Source organism: Balaenoptera ricei, chromosome 14, assembly GCF_028023285.1.
Source record: "Balaenoptera ricei isolate mBalRic1 chromosome 14, mBalRic1.hap2, whole genome shotgun sequence".
In the NCBI taxonomy this organism is placed as follows: Eukaryota; Metazoa; Chordata; class Mammalia; order Artiodactyla; family Balaenopteridae; genus Balaenoptera; species Balaenoptera ricei.
In genome coordinates, this window is record NC_082652.1 from 28,652,953 (window position 1) to 28,679,752 (window position 26,800).

General features: G+C 53.1%; 1 protein-coding gene across 1 annotated transcript in view; it reads right to left on the reverse strand.

The window, feature by feature from the left end:
• Nucleotides 1–23,659, reverse strand: part of LDLRAD4 (low density lipoprotein receptor class A domain containing 4) — a 304,564-nt gene extending 280,905 nt beyond the window's left edge. The window contains 1 exon segment of the mRNA XM_059895228.1: nt 23,361–23,659. The gene's annotated coding sequence lies outside the window, so the exon portion shown is untranslated.
• Between the last annotated feature and the right edge of the window lie 3,141 nt (nt 23,660–26,800).

Here is a 26,800-nt window from a genome sequence, read left to right on the forward strand (position 1 = left end):
TAAGAAAAGCGTCCGGCCTCCTCCAGGCACTGGGCACAAGGTCTGGAATTCCACAACTGGGTAAAGCAACTGTTACATCCCCTTAAAATGTAAATAACCCCAAGGGATCAACATTGATAACGCTATCGCTATTACCACCTTGGTGTGAAGTAGCTTAGCAGTTAAACCTATAGACCTATTTACTAGTAGGCTGGTAGTTCATTCATTCACTCAACAAACAATTACCAGATAATGCTAATGGGGGAGATGTCTGTGTCAGGCACCAGCCAATAACTGGGGAAAAGCACAAGAAAGAAGGAGCACATCGGAGCAAGGGCATCAGGGTGACTTAGGGATCCCCGGCACCTGGGGAAGGTGGGCACAGAAGCCAGGCCACAGTTATCCCGTTAAAGAGAGAACCTCTCCTCTCTGCGCTGAGGTCTGGCGCCTACAATCACACAACTCGAGCAAAGTGGAGTGACGTGGAGCTGGGTGGGCTCACACCGAACAACAAACGTAAACTGAATGTGGCAAAGGCTCTGGAGTGAGGGTGTCTGCCCGCAAACCCTGCTGCTCGTCCCTCCCATTCAGAGCATTCTTCCTGGAAACTAGCGGAAAGCAGGGAAGGATCCGACCCGGTTCTCACTTCAAGGTGTTTCAGGAGCAACTGCAGAGCATCAGGAAGGGGCCCCGTGATGACACACAAGGAGCACGCGGCCAGGCACAGACTTCGCAGGCCTCCTGCGCACACACAGGAAGGGCACCACTGAGGTCACAGTCACTCGCTTGAGGCCAGCTCGTCCAGCAGGACATGATTACTGGTGGGGACAGAAGTGAGATAAACCACATGCTGATCGCAGTTGAGAAAGGGGACCAACTCGGACTCACTGCTCTTCTCTACATTCATAGTTTGAAATTTTACCATAGTAAGAAGTTGAAAATAAGACTGCTGGAAGAATGAAAAACAGCAGTGGCTGAATGCAACACACATATGGGACTGAGTCTGGGAACAGAGAGGGTTTAGTAGGAGAAGTGGTAAGACCCAAGTAAGCCTGTGCCACTTTGTGCCTTGTGATGCAATCACCATGGCCTGATGTGGTATCAGGTGCCAACATTGAGGGGAGCTGGATGAAGGGTACAGAGGAACTCTGCACCACCTTCGCAACTCTTCTGTAAATATACAATTACTGCCAAGTCCTTGATAGAAAGCTTTAAAAAAAAAAAAAGCAGAGGCGTAATGGTAGAAAGGGAATGGATGTGGCTTTTAAAACCCTGCAGCCATCCTGAAAACATAACCCATAATTCCTACTACCTCCTGGCACCTAAAAAGCTGCCCAGGTTGGGGACTTCCCTGGTGGTCCAGTAGTTAAGGCTTCACCTTCCAATGCAGGGGGTGCGGGTTCGATCTCTGGTCAGGGAGCTAAGATCCCACATGCCTCCTGGCCAAAAAACCAAAACATAAAACGGAAGCAATATTGTAACAAATTCAATAAAGACTTTAAAAATGGTCCACATCAAAAAAAAAAAAAAAAAAAAAATCTTAAAAAAAAAAAGCTGCCCAGGTTGGAATCTGAAAGTCTGTGTGGTGAGAATGGATGTGTTTCCAGTTACAACGTTTGGAGACCTTGGGTTTCCCTGGGCCTTTTTCATCCTGAGTTTGCCATCACTGTATCTGCCTGCAATGAATAATCAGTTGCTGTCAGGAAAATTTTTTAAGAGCTTGTGGATAAAAAGGCATCACAGACTTTCAGGAACAAAGTTAACCTAGTTTTTAAAATCTCGACATCACTTGTGATCTACCTGCAGGACTGTTTAACCCTGAGGGTTAAGTGCAAATGTTCTCATTTCTAAGTGTGACTAACAGAACGTCAGGAGTGCACCTGGGCCTCCGAACGAACTGGCCAAACACTGCACTAGGAGAGGACAGCCCCTAACACAGCTCCCTCCACGGCTCAGCTCCAGAGGCCAATTTTCCAAGTCACTGACAAAAATGGGGATTCTGTCACCGTGGATCACGTTTCTTTACAGAACCCAGCCCGCTCCTACGCCTAAGCCAGCCAGTCAGCAGCAGCCAGCTGTCCAGCTGGGGCTGGGGCATTTGTGTTTTGCATTATGGGGGGGACTGAAGGGAACACCTTACAGACACCTGACCACAGATTTCTGCGAGTGGTTCAGACACAGCCATGGGAGAGCCCATACGTGTCCCAACAAAGAGCTGCAGAAATGCACGAGTGTGGGAAGCGAAGGTCCCCAGGGCCAGCCCTCTGGACACAGTCTGCTCTCAGCATGGGCAGAAGCACGCAGGGCTTGATGGCCATGACGGCCACGACCTCAGGACCCTCTGCGGGTCACCAGCACAGTGTCCTATGCAGTGAGCTCTTTAGTGAATGCTGAACGGTGATTTTAGACGATATGGGTTATCTGGATTTATCGTTGTTCGCGCACTTTAATTAGCCTCTAAAAATACAGGGACCGACCTTCATGCCCATCTTTGTTCACACTTGAACCCATTTTCAACAATGCATTTTTAATTCGCTCTTGAGCATCTACTTATACATCTGCGGGCGCCTACCTCGTAATCCAGGCAGAACTACTCTGTGGAAGAATAGCCACAGCTCCTGGGTTCTGGGCCCCTTCCCGGTCCTCCCAGCCAGCCCCGCGCACCCTGGGCAGAGCTGTCAGGGCTCGGTCCCTCAGCCCCTGTGGGAGCCTGGCTCCCATCCCACCTTCAGAAACTCTGCTGAGCATCCCTCCTCGGGAGGCGGGCAGGGCAGATGGGGCAGGCACTCAGCCCGAGCCTCAGTTTCCTCATTTGGAAGCAAGGATAGCGACATTCGCTACCCGTGCAGTAAGCATTTGGCCAAGGCCCGTGTGAATGTTCATTAGGGGTAGTAGTACTTCCTGCCAGAAGAAACTCAGCAAAAAACTCAGGTGGCCCCAAAACTGACATGGCTTAAATCCAACGCGTGGGCCTGTCTCCCTCACTGGCCTGTCTTACCTGAAACCTCCCCCAGTGACTGGCACTGAGCGAGGACCCACCAGGTGTGGGCCGGGTAGAATCAGGCTGGCCCCCTCCCCTGGTGGGGCCATAGCACAGTCAGCCCTGCAGGGTGTGGAACTGCAGGGGTGCGGGGGCGGGGGGTACAACACGGTGCTCCTCCCAGGCAGGGAAGTAAACGCCCAACACCGTTTCCCACACCTCCCCTGAGGCCCTAACTCAGGCACAGCTCCACTTACGGGACCCACGGAGTCCACCCAATAAAGTGCGGGGGGTCCACGGAGGTGAGCCGGTGACAGCACCGCCCCAGCATCTCGTGTGCGTGAGAGGAAAGCCCCCAAAATGAGAAGGTCCAGGGGACACGGATAATTCACGAGTTTTCATTCTTTTGTTTCCCCAGGATGCCTAACAAAATTGCTAGTGAGGCATATGATACATGCTTTCTAAAAACTTATTAAATGTAACCTTAAATGAACACTCCAACCTATTCTACAGAATCCCAACCACAGGGTCCACCCGTGAGCTCTGCAAGAAGTGCAGACTCCACACAGGAGCACTCACATGTAAGGCTTGCTGTGCGTGTGCACAACTGTGTGTGTATGTGTGTGTGAATCTAAACATATATATGAATGTATGTGTCTGCATGTGTGTGTACGTGTGTATCAGGAAGACACCCCTAAGCTTTTGATGGCAACTCTTGAAGGTGTAAAAGTGATTATATTAACCACGATACACTCCATGTGGACCAATAAATAATTTTTAAAGATTTCAAAGGTTAATTAGTAACTATAATAACAAAAAGAGAAGAATGGGCAGGTAATAGAGAAAACTGGGGCCTTTACCATAACATTAATTTAATTTATGGCAGTTAAGTTTAATAAGCGATAGCTAGCTAGGTGGGTGGATTGGATGGATGGATGCTGACATAGTGTCAAGGGCTGTGCCCATATTTTGTCTCTTTGTTCCTCCACACTGTTTGAGAGATGGTTTTATGCCCAGTGGACAGTTAGTAGCACACCCAAGGTTAAGAGCCGGAAGGTGGCAGAAGCCAGGACAGCTGGCCCTCAGCAAGGCAGCCTCGCCCCTTAGAAAGTCCAGGTGTAAAGTGGTTGGGAAATTATGAGCCGCTGGGATCAGACACAAATACGCAAAGTGCTCAGACGTAAAGGGCAGCTCCAAGCCGCTCAAAGAGGGGCTTCAGAACAAGGGGTGTGGGGACAAAGGCACGAAGGTGAAGGGCTCGGAAGAGGGGCCGCCAGACAGCAGACGAGACCCCACTCGGGGATGGGGGCTGGGGCCCAGTGCTGCTGCCCCCTGAGTAAGGGGGGCGACCGGGCCTCCGACCGGATATCAAGCCGAGTGAAAGGCCAGAGATTGAACTAAACGACTTGGAAAGCTGCTTTTATTAGAGTCAAGTAAAACACTTTTTCTATCTACCACATAAAAGACATCTATGCCACAACTACCATATTTTAAAGGGAAAATACTAACAATCTCTGTGTCATTGTTCTGAAAGATCCATTTCTCAATGAAAATCATTAGGAAGTGCTTGAAGGTGCTTCTTCTGCATCTGAATAAAGTTATGAAGCTCCTGCCTGCCTCTCTGTGCCCCCACCCGCCATGATCAGACATCACTAATCACCCAAACAGTTCCAGGCCTGAAACCACAACACCAGTAGGAATTAAACGGCCTCTGCATCTCAAACCTCAATTCCTAAACTGTAGAAGAAATGTGAACTGGTGCTGCGGTGACATGACATTTCCTTCTCTTGAGTAAAACTTGAAATACCAGAATCCTAAACAGAATTGTTTCATTGGACTTTCCCAGACAGTCATAAATAAAGGGTTCCTGTAAGTCAACATGTCTGAAGTACTTTGCTTATTTAAACTCATATTTTCTCTTCCCTAAAACCCTCCATCTTTTGTTACGATTTTAAGTTTATGTGTATTTTTGTAGCTATCTTTAAATCACTCCTGGCAGAAGCTGGGTGTGCACAAGGAAATCAACAGAACACCACCAGTGCAAGAGGGACAGGCCAAGACCTCCACAATGCATCCTCTAGATACGCGACCCGAGCTACTCCCCAGCTAGACTGCAGGGCCCGAGCCCTATGCCCACGTCAGAGGGCGACAGGCCACGGGAGCCTTTCCGGACATCTGTCTCCTGCAGGTGATGGACGGCACGCGTGTACCCGTCCACGTCCCCAGAGCCCAGCCTACTCTGACCTCTGTGGACATGAGAGTCTGAGCCATGACCCCTGCAACATTCATGTTAAATGACAGTAAAATACGGAGACACAGCAGACAGCGGGTGGTTATCTCTGTAACCTGGGCCCCCAGTGAGAGTGCTCAGTAATGTCCCAGGAAACCAGCCTCTGGAGGCCCAGTGTGAGGGGAACGGGGGCCGGGATGGAGCGAGGCATCTGAAGGAACTGCCCCTGGTGGCACCGACTTCAAAGGGACCCCAAGGTTCCAAGGGTCGCCCCTGCACCTGCCCACCAGTCGGTTGGTGTGAGAAGCTGCAAGGCTGGCTGACCATCAGGACCCAGAGACAGCAGCCTTTTGACAGGAAGGCCTCAGGGCCTGAATCCACCAGCTGCTCCCTCTGCTCCTGAGACACTGTCTGACCACAAGGAAGCCAATTTTGCCAAGGTTTTGCCACCTCCATCCCTGGGTGGGATCTCTGCCCCATCTGAATTCTCTAAGTATCAGAACCTCTTCGTCAGGTTGACGCTGGATGTGACACCTGCTGGCACTCACCTCTGAGGAGCACTCAGGCTGAGCTCGCCAACCACAGACGGCAGGAAATTACACAGGACCTGCTGTGGCCCCCATGGAACTTTACTGTCCTCGGATCGCTACACGTGTGAGGTGCGAATAGGGTTACGAAGGAAGGAGTGCAGACCAGGTCTGCCTGAAGCAAGGCTGATGCTTTCTTTGGCAGAAAGCACGAGACAACCACCATTTGCCTTGATCCCCAGCACTGGCCGTGTCTCCTCCATCTGTTCTCCAGCATCTCTGCAAACACACTATGCGCCAGGCCCTGCGTTGGGTACTTGGAATATAGAAGAGGGCTCAGAGGTCGTGGTCTGTGTGGAAGGCAGGCGCGAGAACAGTCAAGTGGGAAACTACGGTGTGAGCAGGCGTGCACACACACACTATGGTCAAACTCTGAGCACAGGGGAGGGCAGCGACATGCCGGCCTGGGGTGCTGACATGGGGCACCTCATGGGAAGGGGCGGGGAGGCAGCACCTCCCAGAGAACGCACAGGAAGGCGGGGCGGTGGGGGAGAGTGAGAGCCTGCAGAGGGCACGTGGGAGGGGCCGGGCCGAGGAGCCTGCACCCCCAGCACCTGCAACTGGACCACACGAGGCCGCCCCAGCTGCTCTGCGTGTAAATGAACCTGTGACCTCCTAGAGCACCTTCCCTGGCCACCCATGGGACCCATCTCCATCACTGAAATGGGTCTGGGTCGGGTCTTTCAAACCACTCCTCTTTAAACACAGGGCAAGGCTGTCTGGAACACGGTGAGGCCGAAGAAAGATTGATACCCTCTGAGCTCCCCTCACCAGCCCACCAGAAGCAGCCCCCCAACGCGGCACACTGGGGGGTGGGGGGCACACAGGGCTCCGGAGCCCCACAAACCACCGAGGAGCGCGAGGCGTCCCCACCCCGCGCTGGGTTCTAAGGGTAAAGAACGCAGTGTGCAAAGAGAGCGCAGCCTTTCTGAGACTATTCAAAGCCCCCTGGACACCAGAACTTTCATTTGCTCGTTAATACCTATAATTCATCCTAACTAATCAAAATTCATACTAGGTAATTCACCAGCTAATTAGAATTTACAAGGGCGCCAATGCCATTCAGGGCAGCTCATTTAGAAGCCACCAAAATCCTTACACAAGACATGAGGGAAAAGGAGAACTGAGTCTGTTTAAACTTCTAAGTGGTCCCATCAATACTCTTTATTCCCTCAAATCCCATAGCCCAGGAGGCTGTTCTCACTGGATTAGCTGCGTCAACATTTCCAGTCCCTGCTCCCCTCCCCCAGGCCCCCCACCAGCCAGCCAGTCGAGGACACACACCTTTCATCCACACTCAGGAGCTGTGCTGGGCAGTGCTGGGTCCACACTCCTAGTACAGGCTTGGTCTCAGCCCCACCCCAGAGGTCTTCTTGTTCGGTCTCTGCAGGACCCTTAAAGTACCGCACCTTCGGTGTGCATTTCCGCAGGCGGGAACCTGGTCGGTGGGCCCCGCGCCGCCGCCCTCGCACTGCCCGCTGGTTCAAGGTCTCTCTCACTCACCTTTGCTCTTGACTAACCACCAACTCTGAAACAACCCAGTTTATCACAGAAACTCAGCAAAGATACAGAAGTCTTCCTTTTGTGTGAAAATCAGCCGCCCAAATAAAGAACTCGGTTCCATCCAAAGGAGCTTCAGGGACGTCCAGGACTGCAGGCAAGGAAACTCCAGTGTCCTCCCAGGTGAGCCAAGGAGGTACCGACAGGACGTGACACATTTGGGGACGAGCCAGAAAGCGGAGTCTCTGCCTCTCTGTGAACTCAGCAGGCGTCCTCAGAGTTCTGCCTCTGGTCTCTGCCCCAGATAATGACAGAAACCCTGGATCCGTCCCGTGCTTGAGTGGAAACGTGACCGGAAGCCCCTCCAACTCGGGAAAGGCAGATACTGGGAGCCTTGTCATGTCTGCACCTCCCAGCAGTTCCTGGGGTTTGGGTGGGTTTTCAGAGCACGTGCTGCACGGGCGAGGATGCAGCAGGAGCAGCTCTGCCCCGACACCCGTTTCCTACACAAACAGCCCAGGAACCGGGGCTCTGAGGAAGCAGGCTCCCCGGGGAGCACCAGACTCCACGGCAGCCGCTCATTTTGGAGACAGATCTTAACAACATGTGACCTTCGACAAGTTGCTAACATTCTCTGGGCCTCAGTTCCCTCATCTGTAAAATGCGAATGATCGTCACACAACGCAGTCCCACAAATGAACAAAATCCATCAAGAGAAATCCTGTGTTGGGAGTGCTGGGGGGAGGCTGGCATGGGGCTCTCAGTGGGGAAACTGAGTCCAGAGGTCTTGAGTGACTGGTGCCTGACCCAGGGTGGTCGAGCAATAGTGTCCACTGCAGGAAGGGTCTGGGAGCAAGAAGCCACATTTCCTGAATGTCTTCCAGCTGCTTCTCCCATTAAAGCAGAATCCGCCTCCTTCCACCAGATCCTGCGGCTCAGAAGGAAGTTACCATGTCGTCTACAAGGCAGGAGGACAAGGCATGCTGGCCAGTCCCTGCCCCAGCCCGTCGGTCACCATGGCCTTCCTTTGTAGATAGCGTCTAGACGAGAGGAGTGGGTGCCACCAGGGAATCTGCATGGGGAGGACACCGCGGAAGCACAGGACCAGCCGACGGCAGGACATGGGGCAAGGCGCCTCCCACAAGCCCAGTCCCCAGTCCTTGAAGCAGACGCCTGAGGGCCATGATCACCCCACCTTCCAGGCGGGGAAACCGGAACTCAGCCAGGCCTAAGACCACACCCCAGATGGACAGCAAGCACAGCCCCAACACGGGGGGCAGGGGATCCCCCACCGGGGCTCTAGGACCCCCGCCTCCAACCTGCTCATTAGCCCCTTCCTCTGGGGCAGCTGTGGACGCCCCTCCCCCTTCTCTGTGTTGCTCTACCTCACTCTCCCTCAAACAGGAAACAACTTTACTGCTCGAGTCACGACGTCCCCACCGTGACTCAGGACAGACCCTTACAACCGTTTCTCTGGATCGAGGTGGGACCATGTTGATTCTGAGCAGCTGCGGGAGGGGTGGAGACGCCAGCACGGGGGCAGAAGCAGCCGCTAATTCTACCCACACAGGACGCTGGGCACCCAGTCAGGACGCTCCACCAGCAAAGACGGAGTCTCAGAAGGCAGGCAGGGTGGTCTCGCAGGTGACCCCAGTTGACCCCAGGCACAGAGCAGGCAGAGGCTGCTCTTAGATCAGAGCCAAATGGTGATTTGAGGGGAAAAGATGGAATCGTGATTCTGCGTGTAATTGTTTTCACATCAAGGAGAAAGTCCGCTGTACGTAGGGCGCTGGGGGCACGTGTGGTGCCAGATGGAGCCGCTCTCCGTTAGAGTAAACCTCACCGTCCCCATAGCAACTCCCTCCATGCTTCCAAGATGCTTAAAAAGACACACATCACATTGTTTTCCACAGTTTTTCAGAAACTGACTTTTTGTTCCATGGCCTGAAGAAATCAAGTTCACTGGTGATTTTCTTGCTATAAAAAAGATCACTGTAGCAAATACAGAAAAGGTAAAAAGATGGGATTTCAAAATCTCCCTCGGGGCTACAATGGAGATGTCCATTTTTTTTTTTTTTTTTTTTTTTTTTTTAAAACACTTTGCTTTTTTTTTTAAATTCACTTTATTTATTTTATTTATTTATTTTTTGTTAATTTTATAGCTACTTTATTTATTTATTTATTTATTTTTGGCTGTGTTGGGTCTTCGGTTCGTGCGAGGGCTTTCTCTAGTTGCGGCAAGTGGGGGCCACTCTTCATCGCGGTGCAGGGACCGCTCTTCATCGCGGTGCGCGGGCCTTTCACTATCGCGGCCCCTCCCGTTGCGGGGCACAGGCTCCAGACGCTCAGGCTCAGTAGTTGTGGCTCACGGGCCCAGCTGCTCCGTGGCATGTGGGATCTTCCCAGACCAGGGCTCGAACCCGTGTCCCCTGCATTAGCAGGCAGATTCTCAACCACTGCGCCACCAGGGAAGCCCGGAGATGTCCATTTTTAAGGTCCTGGTGCATCTCCCTGCAGCCTGTTTTCCAGGGGAAGGCGCGTGTGCCCGCATCGGTCCAGCCAGATTGCTGACGGAGGCAGAAAGTGGAGCTCGGCCCTCGAGACAACTCACCCCCGCTGGTCGGGGCAGGACCGCAGATGTGTCCCCTGGACGTGGGGAGACCCCCACCTCACCCACAGGCACGGCTAGTGTGTGGTGACACATCACACGGGCTGAAATCCATCAGCGGAAATGAACCACGGTGTTACTTGTCACTAACTGGAATTTGTCTTATTCAGGCTTTTTTCCTTGTTCCACTAAATACTTAGTTTTCACATCCTTGTGGATTTTAAATCCAAGGCAACAAAACACAACTCAAGAAGACGTATCTAACACCAGAATAAAAGCACAGTCAGGTGTCTAGAGAATGAGTCAGGCTCCCAAGTACCTGTCAAGAACTTAGTCTCCTTTGAAAAGATGGAAAAACAACGCACAGATGATAATTTTCTCTACTTTGAACTTTTCCTGATCCCAAGAACAGAAGAAAACAGCTAAGGAGAACCAAGATAATAATAAAGACACTTTGTCTAAAGGGAAAATCTCTACCTATGATGATCTTAATAAAGTTAACAAATCTGATGATCTTTTATAATTTGATTAATTTGCTTGAAACAAATAGGTAATATTTCATTTGTCCGCAGTTTATCTGGCCAGCGGGTTAAACTGGTGGGGTGGGGGGTAGGGGAGCGAGAGCAGGTCAGGCAAACAATCGCTTCTCTCTTGGGTAGGTCACTTTGGGGGGAAACGGTAAAATAAAAGTTAATGTAGGTGAGGAAACACCTAAGGGGCGAGGGGAGGGAGACAGTGTGGATGCTGAGCTGTGCCAGCCCCCACTCAACCCCCCAGCCTGCAGCTCTGCTTCAGCCTTTCCGGCAGGACCGTGTGTTTGCAGGGAGGCCTGGCCTGACCCCTGACGACTGTGGTGGGACCCCCGGCGCCCACACCGGCCCCCAGGAGTCGCCGTCCTGCCACGTCCAGCACGCGCTCCCCAGTCCTGCACTCGCGGTCCCAGGCACCTCCCCCTGCACAGACAGAGGAAACCAGGACAGGGTATGGGCAGGATGCCCGACAGAGGCCTGAATGAAGTGACAGACAGACACACAGCCCTGGGGGGTGGGTTTCAGCAGCAACCACAAGGCCCTGTGGGTGGAGCTGGATGGTGAGGAGCCTCAGGGGACGGCGGCCAGAACCCCGGGCCAGGCGGAGCAGCCGAATCCCGGGTCCCCTGGCCCAGTTCACATGGCCGCTGGGCTGAAAGCAGACTGTGTGGGGGGGAGGCGAGTGGCCAGTCGGGAGACCCTGCGTGAGGCCACGGAAGGGACACACTGAGCTACTAGCGACGGTGACAAGTGACCAGATTTGGGGGAGCCCAGGAGGGCTCCAAGATGTGTGTCTGAATCACTGGGTGGGGGAGGGTCAAGTACATGGCTCTAGACACAGGCTTGGAGATCCCCACTGGGCAGTCGGGCATGAGTGTGAAGTCAGAGTCTGGGGCAAGAGCCTCCACATAATACAGAGCCCACTTCAATCCACACAACAGAATTAATTCTAAGCTTTCCAAGCGTGGGTGGGAGGTTCTGGGGTCAGAAAGCTTCCCCACTGACAGATGAGGGGGAGACCGCACTGAGGGCCACTCTGAGACCAACCCCAACTCCCGGCCACATCACCAAGCACCCAACCACGTCTTGTCACAAGGCGGTTGTTAATAAAATCATGCCAGAGTCAGTGGCAGAGTCACAGAAAGGAGGGCTCAGATGAGGGGCACTCGGTCCCCTCGCCGGCTCACCAGGCTCTGCTCACTGTCCCCGTCACGCCTGCCAACCACCTGCCCCCTTCTCTCCACAGTCACCACTCCACCCAACAGCAGAGAACATCCAAACACACAGGAGACAAGAGCCTGGCTCAGCAAGGAGGGGCCATTCTCGCCCGCACCGTCCTTCAGCGTCGGGCCATCCCCCGAATGCCCCGTGGGCTGCTGACCCTCTGCAGTAGTTACTGATCCCGCAGACTCAGTACCCCAAGGAGGGCGGAAAGCACTTCCTTCCTGCCTAAACCTTTGAGCGACACCTACCCCTCATTAGTGGTTTAGTGAGTGTCCAAGCAGGAGACCCTGCAGCCTCTGCCTCCATCACCAGCTCGGGACACACTTGGACTCAGGGAGAAACACAGCACCTCTGGGGACTGCAGACGAGAGAGCAGAAGACTGCAGAGCAAGCGTGGCTTCCGCCTGGGGTCCAAGAAGGGGACAGGACGCATGGTGCCCACAGAAGAGGAGAACCGAGCGGAGAAGAGCTGCCGGAGGCCGAGGCACAGGGGAGGCCAGGCACCGCGAGGGCTGGGGCTGCCTTATGCCACCGGAAAAGGGCCCCAACGCAGCACGAAAACTACTCTGCTAGAAGCGGAGAGACAGAACCGGCAGTAACTTGCATCCACAGCTGAAGAGATGGACACCAGGACAGCAGCCACGCCACGTTAGGGAAAAGGAGCCAGGGCTGAAGGACACTGGACACACAGCTGGACGTCGGCTCCACTGCGACTGCCAGGCGACACTCCAGGTTTGCCAGGACCTGCCGTAGTTTAAGTGCCACAAAGGGCCACCAGCACACCTTCCTCTAAGAACAGAGGTGAGAGCGGCCGCCCCACGCACCTCGCCTCACCCCACGTCTCTTTCTGCACAACCACGGGGAAACGACTGCTCAGCACAGCCCTCAAATGGCCTTGTACTTCTGAGTCTGACTAGTGTTTTGCCCTAACCTCTCAAAATTATGCTGCCCAGGTTCCTGCCCATCCAGCAAGCTGCAAAGCCTTGTCCCTTCAAAAAACCACCCGCCGTGCAGCCTGGATGACTGCGGGCCACCTCTTCCCAGCAGGTTTTGCACATTAAGATACACTCTGATTTGAATCCCACATTCAGCTAACAGCCGCATTAGAGATCAATTACACTTCCACATACGCTTCATTATTTGTTTGTTCCTTAAAGCCAAGGATCATGAAATTAGATGCTGTCTGTGAAGAGCTTTAAAAAGTTAGTGTTTTGCAAATAGAAGCCACTACTGTCACCATATGAAAGTGACAAGCCTGGCCCCCTGGTGTGAGCTTCCTGGAGCACGAACATTTTCGCATTTTGTGAAATGTGAACAAGTACCGAGTACTGGAGAGCTCAGGCTGGGACAGGGCCCCCAGGGCAAACAATCAGGTGTCCCGAGGGACCCGTTTCTCTTCACCGACATGGCTGGTTGATTTGGTTTTCAGCAAAGATGGGCAGAAACTATGCAACAGACTCAGTCTGCCAACCTCTCCGCAGCACCACAACTGTCCCCACCGGTGACAGCGACGGCGCCTCGCCGCACACGCCTCCAAGTCCCACCTCTGCTCATGCTCGTCCGCAAGCCCTCCTCCTCCCTCTCCACCCGCCACCACGCAGGTCACGGTCACGGGTCAACTGCCACTTCTTCCCAGCACCTGTGCCCCTCCCCCGAAAGCCCCCTCTACTATCAGTTCAGCCCAAACCCGCTCCCGTCGCCCGTACAGATGGGGTCTGACCCGCAAAGCTCCAGCCACAGCCCACGTTCTGCTCGGGCAGGACGAGAACCAGCGTTTCTCGGCCTCACAGCCCAATGTACTCACTGACCTGCTCCACTGAGTAAATCATCTCACCTTCTGGACGGTCAGCTCTCGACAAAGCCGTCCTGCTGGCACTGCACGTTACCAAACCGTGTCAGAATCCGCCCGGCTCCCACCACCTGGAGACTCAGGAAAAGGGGCCACAGGAGCTAGGGCTGCAAAGTGGGGAGAGGAGCCATTGAGTCTGTGGCGCCGAACCACCGCATAGGGTTCCCTGCGCCCTCCTGCAGGGGTGCGTTAGAGCCCTAAACACAGGAGCCACGAGGTCACTGTGGACCTGCGGTGCCAGCCCTCCCCACCACAGTTGCTCCCTCGCGGCAGGCCCTGAACACGCGGTCCCACTGCCAACAGTGGCCCCAACTGTTCACACACGTCCTCCTATGAGCAAAGAAGTGTGGGCAGCACACACGGGTCATGCATACTTAATTATAAACTACACACGTGAGGACGGAAGCAGGGCCCCGCGCACATTGTACTGAGGTTTACGCCCTTGTCTGTGCCTTCTAGACCCCAGCGTGCACAGCTCTGAGAGCCCTGGACAGGGGAACCCTCTCCCTGCTGTCCGCCCCACAAACCGTTCTCTGGCCACCTCTCAGTCCAAAGCCAGCCTCTCCCTGAAGTCCCCTAGGTTGCCCAGAGCAGACCGTGTGCTCAGACATCACGGGGCCCCGTGGAGCAGAGGAGGAGGGGAGGGAGGGCGCCTGAGGCCGTCAGAGCTCGCAGGCCCAGAGGCCTCGGCCCCCCCCACCCCAGGTACACAATCTTTCCCAATGAACGAACGGCTCAGATGGCATTTCCCGCTCTTAACCCGGGGCTTGGCTACAAGCACCTGTCCTCACTGCTTGCTGCTTCCTGTGCCAGACTACCGGCTCCTTGAGTCCTGGGGGCAGGAGCAGGGTCCCCGCCTCACAGGCTGGGCGGGTGCTTCCCAAATGCTCCCTTGACTGGAGGCAGCCACACTTTACCGAGCTCTCACTGAGGCAGCGCTGGGCCCCTCCCTGCTGGTCTACATGCGCCTTATCTCGTTTGATCCCCTGCAAACCTAAGGGGCAGGCAAATGGCTATTTTAGGGAAGGGCAAACTGACCTTCCCAAGGTCACAAGGCTTCCAGGGGCTTGGCCGGGCAGGGGGGCTGTGAGCCACTGACAAAAGCAACCCCCTTACAGCAAAACTTTCCTCAAAACCAGGAGGTGATGCGTCTGCGCGCTATGAACAACAAATCCCCTTGGGCGGCTCAGGCCCACACTACAGCCCTGATGCTGCTTCTTCGGGTGGCCAAGGCCACAACGGGAGCCGTTCCCTCAGGCACATAAATGTGCCCCAATTCCTAAAATCCAGTGTATGAACCACGTTATAACAGTAAAAGCGTGAACATTCACACGAAGCACTCAGTACAAAGAGGTCCATCAAATAACAAAAGCTCCAATCCATGGAACAGCCAACTTCTTTTATCATAAATAAACACTATGTTTTCTCTGGACTAAATTTACTACATAAGTTATATAGTTATGACTGTGTATATATATTTATTATTTTTACATTACTCTTCAGATAAAAAAAAAAATTAAATCCCAGGACCTACCTCTAGTTTGGAAGTAAAAGATTGTGGCTCTTATATTTAAATACCAGTAGGATGAAAGCTAAGTTCTGAAGGGGGCAATATTTATCTTAATAGACAAAGTCATAGAAATATAACCATTCAACCAAGCCATCCAGCTGTAAACATTACCCACCCTTGAAATCATGCTGCATTATGTCCAGAAAGACCCTCTGTTCCAACTGGAAGATTCCGGCATTCTATCATCCTGCTGAAGGAGCACACCAGGTTGGATTAAACCCAAGTCTGTGAGCCCTGCACACACGAGCCAGCAGCAAACAGCGCAGAGGGACACAAGGGGTGTCAGCAACCTATTCCATGACACCTATTCCATGACCAACTCCCTGGGAACTCCTCTGCTCGCTCTACCTCCAGGGCTTTGGCCCCGTCTGCCCTGCTAGCCATGTCCAGGGTGTGTTTGCACCTGGAAAGCGTGGTGTGGCTGCCCACATGGCCAGCAGGGGGGCCAAGCAGACAACGGCCAGGGTGCTCCCCACAGGCTGTGCCTGGAGGGCCGGGGTCACTCACCCAAGCGCCGGCGCCCACCTGGGCCCCTTGGACCATACTCTCTGCTCACTGGGCCACTCCCGACAGTGCCGGGCGCTCCCAGCATGCACCCCAGGGCGTGGTAAGCACCCACACCTGCCCCAGCACCGACGCACAAAGGTGTGTGTGACCAGAACAAGCTAATTGGGGCTCAATTACCCCAAGATGCAGGTGTCATGTCTTGCTCCCTCCAGCTGTTCCCCAACCTTTCAACCAAAAAGGCTGCCTTTCGAGGAAAACAAAACCAACTTTAGTTAACTGCAACGTACTGAAGATGCTGAGATGGTTCTCCTTCTCTGGAGCTTCCGGAGCAGCCGGTGTGGGCGCCGACCCCCTCAGGCTGGAAGCAGAAGTCTGCGAAAGCGTAGAGGGGACCAAGGGAGAGGCCCCCAGCAGAGGGCACCCAGGCCAGGTGTCTCCCATCAGCCATCGAGTGAAACGTTAAGAAAATGAATTTTATGTTGGTATCCTTGGGCAAAAGGCCAGGGAAGAGTTTGATCTCAAAAAGCGATCACTGAGAACGGAGAGGAAGGACTGAGATAAGTGTCACACAGCTCCTCAAGCAGCTGCTGCCGAGCCACCCCTCCCCCACCTCATCCCTCCACCCGGGGCCCACGTTACCCAGCCGGTTAGGGTGAGGATGTTGGGGAAAGACCAAGCACAGCCTTTGGCCATAAAATCCCGTAATTTTATTTAAAAATGTATTATTAGACTGTCTCGTGCCCTTAACCTACCTGAGCAGGTTTAATTCCAATTTAAAATAGCACAAAGGTCTTGAGTACGTTTAATTCGAATTTAAAACAGCATAAAGGTCTTATCTCCATGCTGGGAGCATCTGCTAACATCACTGCATCTGCCCACAGCAAAGCTCTAGCAACAGCAAAACTCTCTTCACCTGTGTATCCCCAGATGCCACGCCCTGATTTTCACAACAGAAGGATGGGAAGAAAAATTTAAACATACCATTTCATTGCCAAACTTGAAAAGATTTTTTTCATAACAATATTCAGCACTGGCAAGACTACAGTCACCCCTGTGTCCGTGTGCAGTGTCCCCGCCTTTCTGAGAAGCAACTGGTAATACTTCTGGAGGAGCCTCTAAAAGTTATACCCACCAGCTCCTCCTTGAGGAAGCTATCCAAAGGATGTAATCAGAATGTCCAGTGCAGAATTATTTATAATAGGGAAAACTGCTAACAGCCTCAGTGTCCCAAAACGGGCTTAAAAAAAAAAACAATATAACCACAGCACAGGGTAGAATTTAATAGTCATCAGCAGTGGTATTTTTGGAGACTATTTAAATTACATGAAAATATGTTCAGGATGGAATGTTAAGTTTATAAAAAGTATATAAGTTCGATGCATGATTTTATAATTAAGTCTGGAAAGAATCTACAAAACTGTAAATAGAGGTCATCTCTAAAGGTAGTGGAATTATAGGTAATTGTAGTCATTTTTATTTTCTTCTTGTTTCTTTTTTTTTTTCTCTTCTTTGTTTCATAGTTTCCTAATTATCTTCAATAAGTATATAATCAGGAAAAAAAGGATTTCAGAGACTAGATCCGTGACACTGGTTTTAGCCAGGCCTGAAAGAATCTCTGGAATAAAGTCAGGTTCAAATAGAGGGTGGAACCTGGTCTAGGGCCAACCCGGGCCCCCATATGCTTGACAGGGGGACCAGACAGGAACTCCCCCAGGCCAGTGCAGCCCCAACGCAAAAGGGCACCCGTCCAACCCGACTCCAGGGACCAAACTAGACAGAGGCCCAGCAGGCCCTACAGTGTGTGGCCACCACAATCCCCTCAGAGAGGACGGCACCACCCAGCCACTCAGGGGTGTGAAAGGGCCAGGTCCCACCTGCTGCCGTGGGAAGGTTTGCAAAGGGCTGGGGAGCCATCCTGCAGGACCCCGGACATCCGCACCTCCTGGGGCCTCACTTCAGGCCCCATAACCTCAAACACTTAGGTCCGTCCGAGATGAACACAAGAACTGCACGCAGATACACGTGGTTGATTAATCCACGCCCCCTCGGAGTGAGACAGAGAATCTGAGAGATGTGAGTATCTTTTCATTTCACCTCACATTCAGGGACTTTCCGGGTCCTGCTGAGCGGGGAGGGCCTGGGCCACCTCAGTCGAGCCCCGCAGGCCTCGGGTGTCCCCCGGAAGACAGGACCGACGCCCGACAAACCTCACCCAGAGAAGACCAGCGGAGGTGGTTCCACAGAGCCCAGGACCACAGGCATCAACTCTCTGGCTGATTCCTCCTGGGAGGACGAAGTTCAACATGGACAAAACAGAGCCACCAACGGCCCTATTCTCGAAACCAAGGCTGTGACCACAGGCAGGACAGGCACAGGAGCAGGGTTTAGAAATGGGGGTGGGGCCCGGAGGTGGGGTGTAAATCAGAGCCATGGACAAAGGCAGGAAAGAAGGAGGAGCCCTGGGCCCTGCTTGGGATGAGGAGAGACTTGGTCCCCCTCTGCCCGCCGTGAGAGGTCCCTGAGGAAGGGCCAGCCCCAGGGTCACAGCCCAGGCCCCAGCGTGACGTGGCCACCTCCACCTTTGCTCACGAGACAGCATTTCTTCACTCCGGCATTTCAGGCTTCTTGCTGCCTGTCTGCCAACGGCATGGTGGCGGTGCCCACGTCCCAGGGCTGCTGGGGGGCTTCAATCAGCTAATATAACACTAAGGACAGCCTGGCACAGGGGCGGTGCTGTTGTCGCTCTGACCGCTGCCCGGGGGAGCCCTCCCGAGCACGGCCTGGCCTTCCGCCTTTGGAACAGTGGGATTTCACTCTCGAAATTCCCTCCCAACTCTGTGCAGAGGCTGCTGGCTCCAGGGCCATGGACCGGCCACCAGAGGCCCAGTCCACTTCTGGGGAACCAAGGAGGCAGCGCTGGGAGCCTGCACTCCACAACCCCAGGGATGGGGCGGGGAGCACCTTGCCACATCCCACCATATGGCTGGATAGCGGGGTGGGGGGGTGGGTAGGATGGGATGGGGCCTTTTTGCAAATTGGACAGAGCAGGCTTACTTTGAAGAGAAATTCTAGGTCCATTTAGGGACCATGTTGCTCATACCCACCCAATTCCTGCCAGTCCAGGCTCTGAATCCTGTCTGCACAGAGAAGATCCTGCGAGTCATTTGGCCGGGGCCCAACTTAGGAGGTGGCTTTGTAATACAAGCAGTGTGTCCGCCAGCAACTAAAGCAAGACCATTAAGTTCATTACACCTGTCACTCTGCCAGCTGACTATCCACACGCCAGGGATGAAAGTACACTGTGCCCAAGGAGTGTCACCCAGCCCCCTCCCGGGCAGCTCACACACTTATGTCAGACAATTTGTTCTCAATGCCTGCACCTGCAGAAAGAACAGCAGCCAAAGTTTAGTTTCGTCGGAAGCTGGACCCTGGATGGAAGACGAGGTGCCATGTCCCCTGATGCAGAGGAGGGGAGACGTGGGGGTAAGGGGTCATCGAGGGGCAGGGCCACCAGGCCAGGAAAAATACAGAGCTGCTCCCTGGATTCTGCCGCCTGCAGCCCTGGGGAAAATAAAAGCAAGAGACACACCCTTTTCGCTTCCAAAGCAAGTCACAGAATTCCAGGCAGCGCGCAGACCTTCCACACACCCACGCACTGCACATCCTGCAGGCTCCTGGATGCCCGAGGCCCTGCCCACTGCTCACAGCGGTAATTTATTTATCCCTGTCATGTAACATTAGCAATCTGTCTGAAGCTTGGCAAGCACCAACTTGCACTGTCATATAAACTGTCTGACAAACTTAAAGTTTCATAAATGCTTCTTTTTTCCAGCAGACAATAAAGCATCATAAGAAAAAAGTTATCTCCTTTTCTGTTCCTTTTCTCTCTTCCTCTTCCAAAATAAAGGCGGGCGGGGGCGGGGCTGGGAGAGAAAGAATGAGAAAAAAAGAAAGCCAACCACAAAAGAACTCATGCAAACAGAAATGATCCCTCAGCAGGATTCTTAACCTTGAAAGTCTCAACACTTTTCCAATGCCAAGGAAATGAGTAAATGAGTGGGGGAGGGGTGGCACCATGTCTGTTGGTCTTGAGGGGGTACAGGCAAAATCTGCAAAACAAAAGTACGGTCATTAAAAATTAATAAAGGGTGTGGACAGCAGCCTCCACCCGCTTCTGCTCGTGGGGATTTGAGCCAGACACTCTGCGTCCTCATTAAGTGGTGTCTGGCAGGCTGCCGGGGTTTTAGTGGATTCTGGGAATGCCAATATATTAACCAGAGGACTCTTTGCAAACCCTTTAGAGTTTTTATTCTAGAAAAGTCAACCATTTGGCACAGAGCAGCCTTATTTTTGTCCGGGAAAGCGCTCTGCTGCCAATCAAGGGAGAAATTATAGCTATGTTCTTCGTAATTTCCAAGACCTATCTGGAAAACAAGCTTGGTGGAAAGAAAAGTCCTTACAAAAACAGCTTAAAAGGCCAAAGTACCATTTTTAGTGGAAATTCAAAGAAAAGCAATGCATACTCAAATCACATGGATAGGAGACAACACAAACATTATTTTCAAGTCCTCCTATGATAGACAGAAAAACAGTATTAATTGGAAATACAAACCCAATATTTCTACAGCAATTAATAGTACAGGTGCTCACCTGTGTCCCCTAGCTGCCTAAAAATAAAGCTAATAATGCCACCCAAAAATCTCCCTAACACATGGCAGGTCTTGTGGCCTAAATTTTCAGATGGAGTCAGAAGCTATACATTGCTATTTAAAAACTGAAGATTCACTTTCCATCACACCCATGGTATAGGTCACGGTGTAACTCTAAGCTAACAAATCCCATGTAGGCAGAAAGTCACTTTGACATCAGAAAATACTGGCTTCCAGGAGAGTGTTCTGAGACCTAAAAAAGGAGGGGGTGGAAGCAGGGAGAGAGGGCACTGGGGACCCCGTAGCATTCCACACCGTTTACATTGAATAGCCATAAATCTATATGAAGTATGTCAAACGTTTCTAAAAATTTTCCAGGTTAACATGGAATGATCTTTTCATTTCTTTCTTCCTTCTGTATTAACTCTCACCCAAAAGAACAGACACATCACAGAGACGCCATAAGCCCAGACACAGAAGAAAGATAGGAATAAACTTGCAAAGGGCCACCAGGAAGATCTGACCAGTCACAGTTGCCAGTGTCCCTGCCCTGAGCGCTGAGTGGTTGGTTTTACGTGATGACAAAAAGCCATGACCTCCTGCGCAGACCATGGGGGTGACTGCACAGGGATCTGGACAAGCTTAGGGGTTTCTGCTGGACCGCAGGCCAGGAACCACACCCAGGGCACTAAGTCACCGTCACCTCCCTATGCTCCTGTCGGGCTGGGAGGCAACCCTCCAGCAGCCCTGAGGAAAAGCCAACCACGTCCCAGGAGCTGCGGGCCGCTCTGCCAGGCCGCTAAGTCAACCGAGACTGCAGCCCAGGCCCAAACTGTAAACACCTCTGCAGGCGGGCGGGCCCTGCTCTCAGCGCCAGGCAAGAAAACTATTCTTAGAGCACTGTCAGCACTGGGTGGGGGGGGGTGGGGGTGGGGGTGGGGGGGGGTGGGGGTGGGGGTGGGGGTGGGAATAAATATTTGTCTATATACTCTGGCAAGTGGGGGCAGGAGACTTTGACTCAAACAATACGCCAACAAATGGGCACAAAATCCCTTAATAAGCAGCTGGCACTGGCTGGGTTCCTCTGCAGGACTGTGGTCATGCAAAGGGCCCCAGAGAGGATTCGAGAGACAGCCCTAATACCTGCTGGGAAAAGTCTTCTCCATCATAAATACAAGCCTCCACAAACTAGAACCACAGCCAAGACTCTTTCAAGGGTAACAGCAAAATGTTAAGAAATTAGAGGGGGCTTTTAAAACAAGGGAGGAAGGCAGCTACAAGTCCATTGCAGCAAATCCCTTACTGGCACTTACAGTCTCAGCCCTAATTCCTAACAGTGTGTTCAATGTCAATAGCAAAGTGAAGCTCTTAAAAGAATTAAGCTCTCAAAGATCACAAGGAATATACCCCCATGTTTTAAAAAGCACAAGAGCCATCAAAGAGCATCCAAGGATAGGAAACCAAATATTATAATTCAGTACATGTACATGGATAATAATCAGATCTACTCCTTTGTACATCGAATGACTCAAATTTGACATGACCCTTCACTGAACATAAAGAACATGTTCAAGAGAACAGTGCAGAGTATAAGGGCAAATGTACAGGTGACAATAAAGGCAATATAAGCCCTGGGAAGACTAAACACTCCTATGCAAATGCAGACCTGACTGGATGCAATGGCAGTTTCTCAGTGCAGATCCTCCAGGACCTGTCCTGTAACTCACACTGTCCTGCAGCTTCAGGGGAGACAGACTGGGAGAACACCCTCTTGGCTAGCCAAACAGGCGGAAGGACCATTTTAAAAGGAATCTTCCTGGTCTAGCCCCCAGGGATGCACCAACCTCCATGCCAGCCACAGGACCACATATTTCCAAGAGCCAGGGCGGCTCACCATCGCCACCCACCTCCACTGCAAGAAGCCTACTAACAGTAGCTCTGGAATCAACACGGTGCAGCTTACCTCACCTCATCCCACAATACCTACACACAGTAGGTCATCCAAAAATATTATCACCATCATAACTAACATTTAGAAAGCAGCACTGAACTACAAGCGAAGGGTCCAGGGATGCGAAGTTGCCAAAATAATTAGAAAGGAGAAGGAGAAGGGAGTAGATGGGACACAGAGGAAGAGAAAAAAAGCAAATCAGAATTATCCAATTTTAGCTAATTAAAAGAGTCTCTGGGGAAAACAAAAATTACGCTAGTTTATGTGTCCACCAGCACTCAGTAATCACTCCTGCGCCTGGGTCCCGGCTCGCTACGAGTTTCCCGCTGTGCCAACCGGCGCGCGCTCACCCGGGAAGCGGCCCGACCTACCCGCCTTCTCCAGGTGCCACCCACCCCGCCGCGGTCCCCGTCGTCCTCCAGAAACCTCCGCCTCATCGGAAGCCTCCTCCTTTTCCAGTTAAAAAAAAAAAAAAAAGTTTAAAACCAAGCATTTGCCCTCGGGGCCAGCGCGGCGAGCTGCCCAGCACCGAGCCCAGGTCTCGGGCGACGCACTTACGGGGCGCGCCCAGCCCCCGGGGGGCCGGCGGGGGTCCCGGGAGGCGTCCTCTGCGCTGCGCCCCGCAGACCGCACAACAAAGGCAGGGCAGCCGGGCTGGGTGCTCGTCGCTTCCTGTTTATTCCGCCGTGAGGGTCACAGAAATTCTGCCCACGCCCGCTTCCTGCGGGCTCGGGGCTCAGCCTGAGGGCCAGCGGCGCCGGGACAAGCTGCTTCCCAGCCGCCGCGGGAGCCCCTGCGGCCCGCGCCCTGCTCAGCGCGCGGGGTGCCCGGGACGCGGGGTGCCCAGGACGCGGGGTCCAGGGTCCCGCCGCTCCGCGCCTCCCTCCCCGCAAACTCTGGCAATGTCCGCACAACCTGCCCGCGGACCCCGTCCCCCGCCGCGGCGACGCACAACCGTGCGGGGCACCGGGAAGCAGACGGCACGGTGGGGACCGCCCTCCTGCGCCCGCCCCCGGGAGCGCCCCGGGCGCCGCCGTGCCCACCGCGACGCCGCCGGGACTCGCGGGGGTGGGGGGCGGCCCGCCGACGGCGCGGCTCGCGGACGTCCAGTTCCGGCGCCCTGTCCTCCCGCCCGCGCCCCCGGTCCGCGCGGCGCTGAACTTGGCCAGACGCCGGAGCTCTGGGTCGGCACTCACCTGCGGCCGCGGCTCTGAAGTGAGGCTGCCGGGGCGCGGGGCGCGGGGGGGCCGCTTTAAGGGCCGGGATCGGCCCCGGCTCCCCGCGTTCCCCGCCCCCTTCCACGCTCCCCGGACGCTCAGCCGGCCTGGTGGCGGCAGCTCCTCCCCGGTTCGCAGGAGATTCCCGGCCCGGCCGGCCGGCCGGCCCGCAGCGCCAAGCGGGGAAGCGGGAGACGGTGCCTCGGGTGCCGCCTCCGCCTCCGCGCCGTCTGCCTCGCGGTCCGCCGGCCTCTCCGCTCTCCCCATCCCCCTCCGAGCGGGACCGGCGGCGGCCGGGCGGGGGCGGGGGTTGGGTGGGCTGGCCGGACCCCGCGCGGGCCGCGCTGACCTCCGCGGGCCGCGGGCACCGAGCTGGGCGAGCGGGCGCCCAGGCCGCGGGACCCCCGGCTGTGCACGCGGCTCGGCTCGGCCTCGCTGGGCGCGCGCCCACCGCCGGCCGGACGGGGAACTCCATCCCGGAGCCGGGAGACGACGGCGGGGGGCGCCGCAGGCAGCCGGCCTTCAGGCACTGGCCGAGATGCACAGTAGGGCTGCAGGGCCCTTAGTGGGACGGATGAATCCTCCTATCCCCACCTAGTCAGCCCCTTCCCAGACGGGGAGTTCAGGTGGATTCTTCCCACTGCGACCCTTTCTCCTTGGAGGACCTACATCTCTCCTAGGAAGGCCTTTGGGACTTAAACTCCACTTGAGTGCGGACAGTATACGTGTTGTCTTCCAGAAGTACTAGCATTCACACTGGCCAACCTGACCGTGTTTGATAGGGGTTTGGTTACTGCCACAGCATACGGGCATTTTAACCCAGCTTTATTACAGCCACCAAAATTAGACAAATTAATTGCCAAAATTAACCCCCCTGCAGACATATCAAAATACACCAATCTGGGGTTTCAGGCAGGGTATAACAGAAGGGCAGCTAATTAAAGCAGCTAATTTTCAATGTCTCCACCTCCCCGCCAAAAGTTGACCAGCTCATGCTTCCATAATATCAGAGAAAAGAATCTTTTGAAATCTACATTAATTTATCAGTAACTTTTTAGTTAGTGAAATGTTAGCTTAATTCAACTTCCTTTGAACAGTCCTCAGCTGTCCTCAGCTATGATGGTAACTGCTGTGTAGGATTTGATCAGTGCTCATAGGTGATACAATATTAACTACCATTTATTGTGCCAGGCCCTGTGCTAGGAATTTTATGGAGATTATCTAATTCAATCCTCAGGACAACTGTGGCAGCTAGTACTTCCCCATTACACAGATGAGAAAGTTGAGGCCGTGAAAGATTGAGTAACTTGTCTCTAGACCACAGAATCCCGAACTGGCTATGCACAGTCCAGGAGCTGAACCATACTGCCACCTACAGCCGCACTGACATCCCTGCTGCTCAGCTCAGCCCAGCTCCCAGGCAGTCCCAGGCCCCAGGCAAATGAGGAGTGTCTACAGCAGTGGGACAGCTTTGAATCTGGCCTCCACAGAAAACTTCTTTAAATGAGAAGTGAGCTGATCAGTGCTTAATACAGGTAATCTGAATCTTGACAAGCATCTACTTGCTAGCTTATATTTAATGTGCCAACTAACAGCAGCTATGGGGTTGGAGAAATTGTTTTCTAGCCCTCTTGAGGTCAACAGAGAAATGGCGTTTTCCTTCTAAACCTGAAACTGCCCATGGACAGTGGAGAAAATGTTTTTTCCAAGAAGAGGAAACAATTTGTTATTCTATTTCACTTGGGCAGCATTTCCTTGTGAACGATTTAACCCTCTTAAATTGAGACCCGAATTTTACATCTTAGCCTCAGCTTTACCATTTATGACAAATCTTAATTCATTCTGCATTCCCATTTCTTGCTGTCTTCCCTAATTTATAACTAGAAACTGCAGGTCTCTGTTTCTATTTCTGGAAAACAGCTATGGGAGGAACGCTGTCCTCGTATTTGTTCTGCATTTCAGCTGCCCCCTCCCACAGCCCTGCACACACACACACTCGCCACAGCAGTGGCAGAGCCAGAGGCGTCTGGATGCACGTTTGCTCTCTGTAAAATCTGTCAGCTCACCTGACCGTTAGTAACCTCTCATGTTCATGCCAAGGGCCCAGACAGAGGCCAGGAGAGCAGCACTTGCTTCTGCTCCGAAGAGCGGAGCACATGTGTCCGTGGTGGCCAGAACTGCACCTGCTGCTTAGGAAGGGCCCCAGAGAGATCGGGGAAATGAATGGAGCCTCGTGTTGTGATGGACAAGAAATAATATTGAGGTAAAATATCACTAAACTGGGTGGAAATCAACTGAAAATGGTTTCAAGGAGTGGGATGTGAGAAACATTCTTTCTCAGTATAAATCCACTGGTTTACCTCGTGTCCATTAAATCCCGACTGTACTTAGTCTACAGAAGAAGGTCAGTCATCCAAGGAGACAAAAAGACAAGGGTAACCATGAGCAAATGTTGAAAAAAGATTCTGAGGGCCCCAACAGACAGCAAGATAAATGTGAATCGGAGAATATAATTCGGTTATTTGGATCTCATGTTTAACATTTGGATGGGACTTAAGCTATCCAAAAAAGATCCACCCTACTCGTTGTACCTTTTAATTTAATAAGAAATGGAGAAGGAGTGAGAGATGCTTGCATTGAGAGTAATTCTGCTGGGGAAGCGAAACCCCATCCAGATAAATACACGGGACGGGACACGGATGAGCTCAGCTCCAGGAGGGAGGCCTCTGTCCCGTGTGTCTCGGCCGTGTCATGGGCACATTTCGTTGTGTTGTCTGCACTGTCAAACTGTCTCAGTGTCCAATCTGTAAACTGTAGATAACACTTCCCTCCTCACCTGATTTGCTGTGAGGCTGGCCGTGTCCGCATCTCCATGCAAATACCCCCTCTGGGATCTGGCTGCCCCCGCTGCTCCAGGACCCACAAACCTCACTCCCCCCTCTATGAGTGTAGATTTAAAATCACCAAAGACAAAAAGGAAAATATTTTGCAGGCGACTTCTGCTTTCAGCCTTGCTGCAATACTCTCCTTGGGCCAAACAAAAAACATCTGTTCTCTCTCTTTGAAGGGGAGCGGGTATAGGAAAAGGAAGAATACGGCAAGTAAAAGATGTAAACAATCACCTTGAAGACTGTCCATCCAGATGCACTTAGGTGTGGCTGCTACGCATCAGTTATCAAAAATGATGGAACAACTCCTGAGCGATGAACGTTATTTTCAAACCACCTGCAGATAGTAAAGTGTAGTGAAGTTTCCTTGGTCTGTTAAAGCCACAACAGTTCACAGCTTCTGCCTCCTCTGGTGCCGTGGTGACCCCCACCCACTTCCCCCATGCCCAGCAGAGCCCCTCAGGGCTGGCTGGTCCCTTGCTGAATTTGGGGCCTGCTCTCCATTGCAGTGACCAGCAGCTGGGTGGAAGG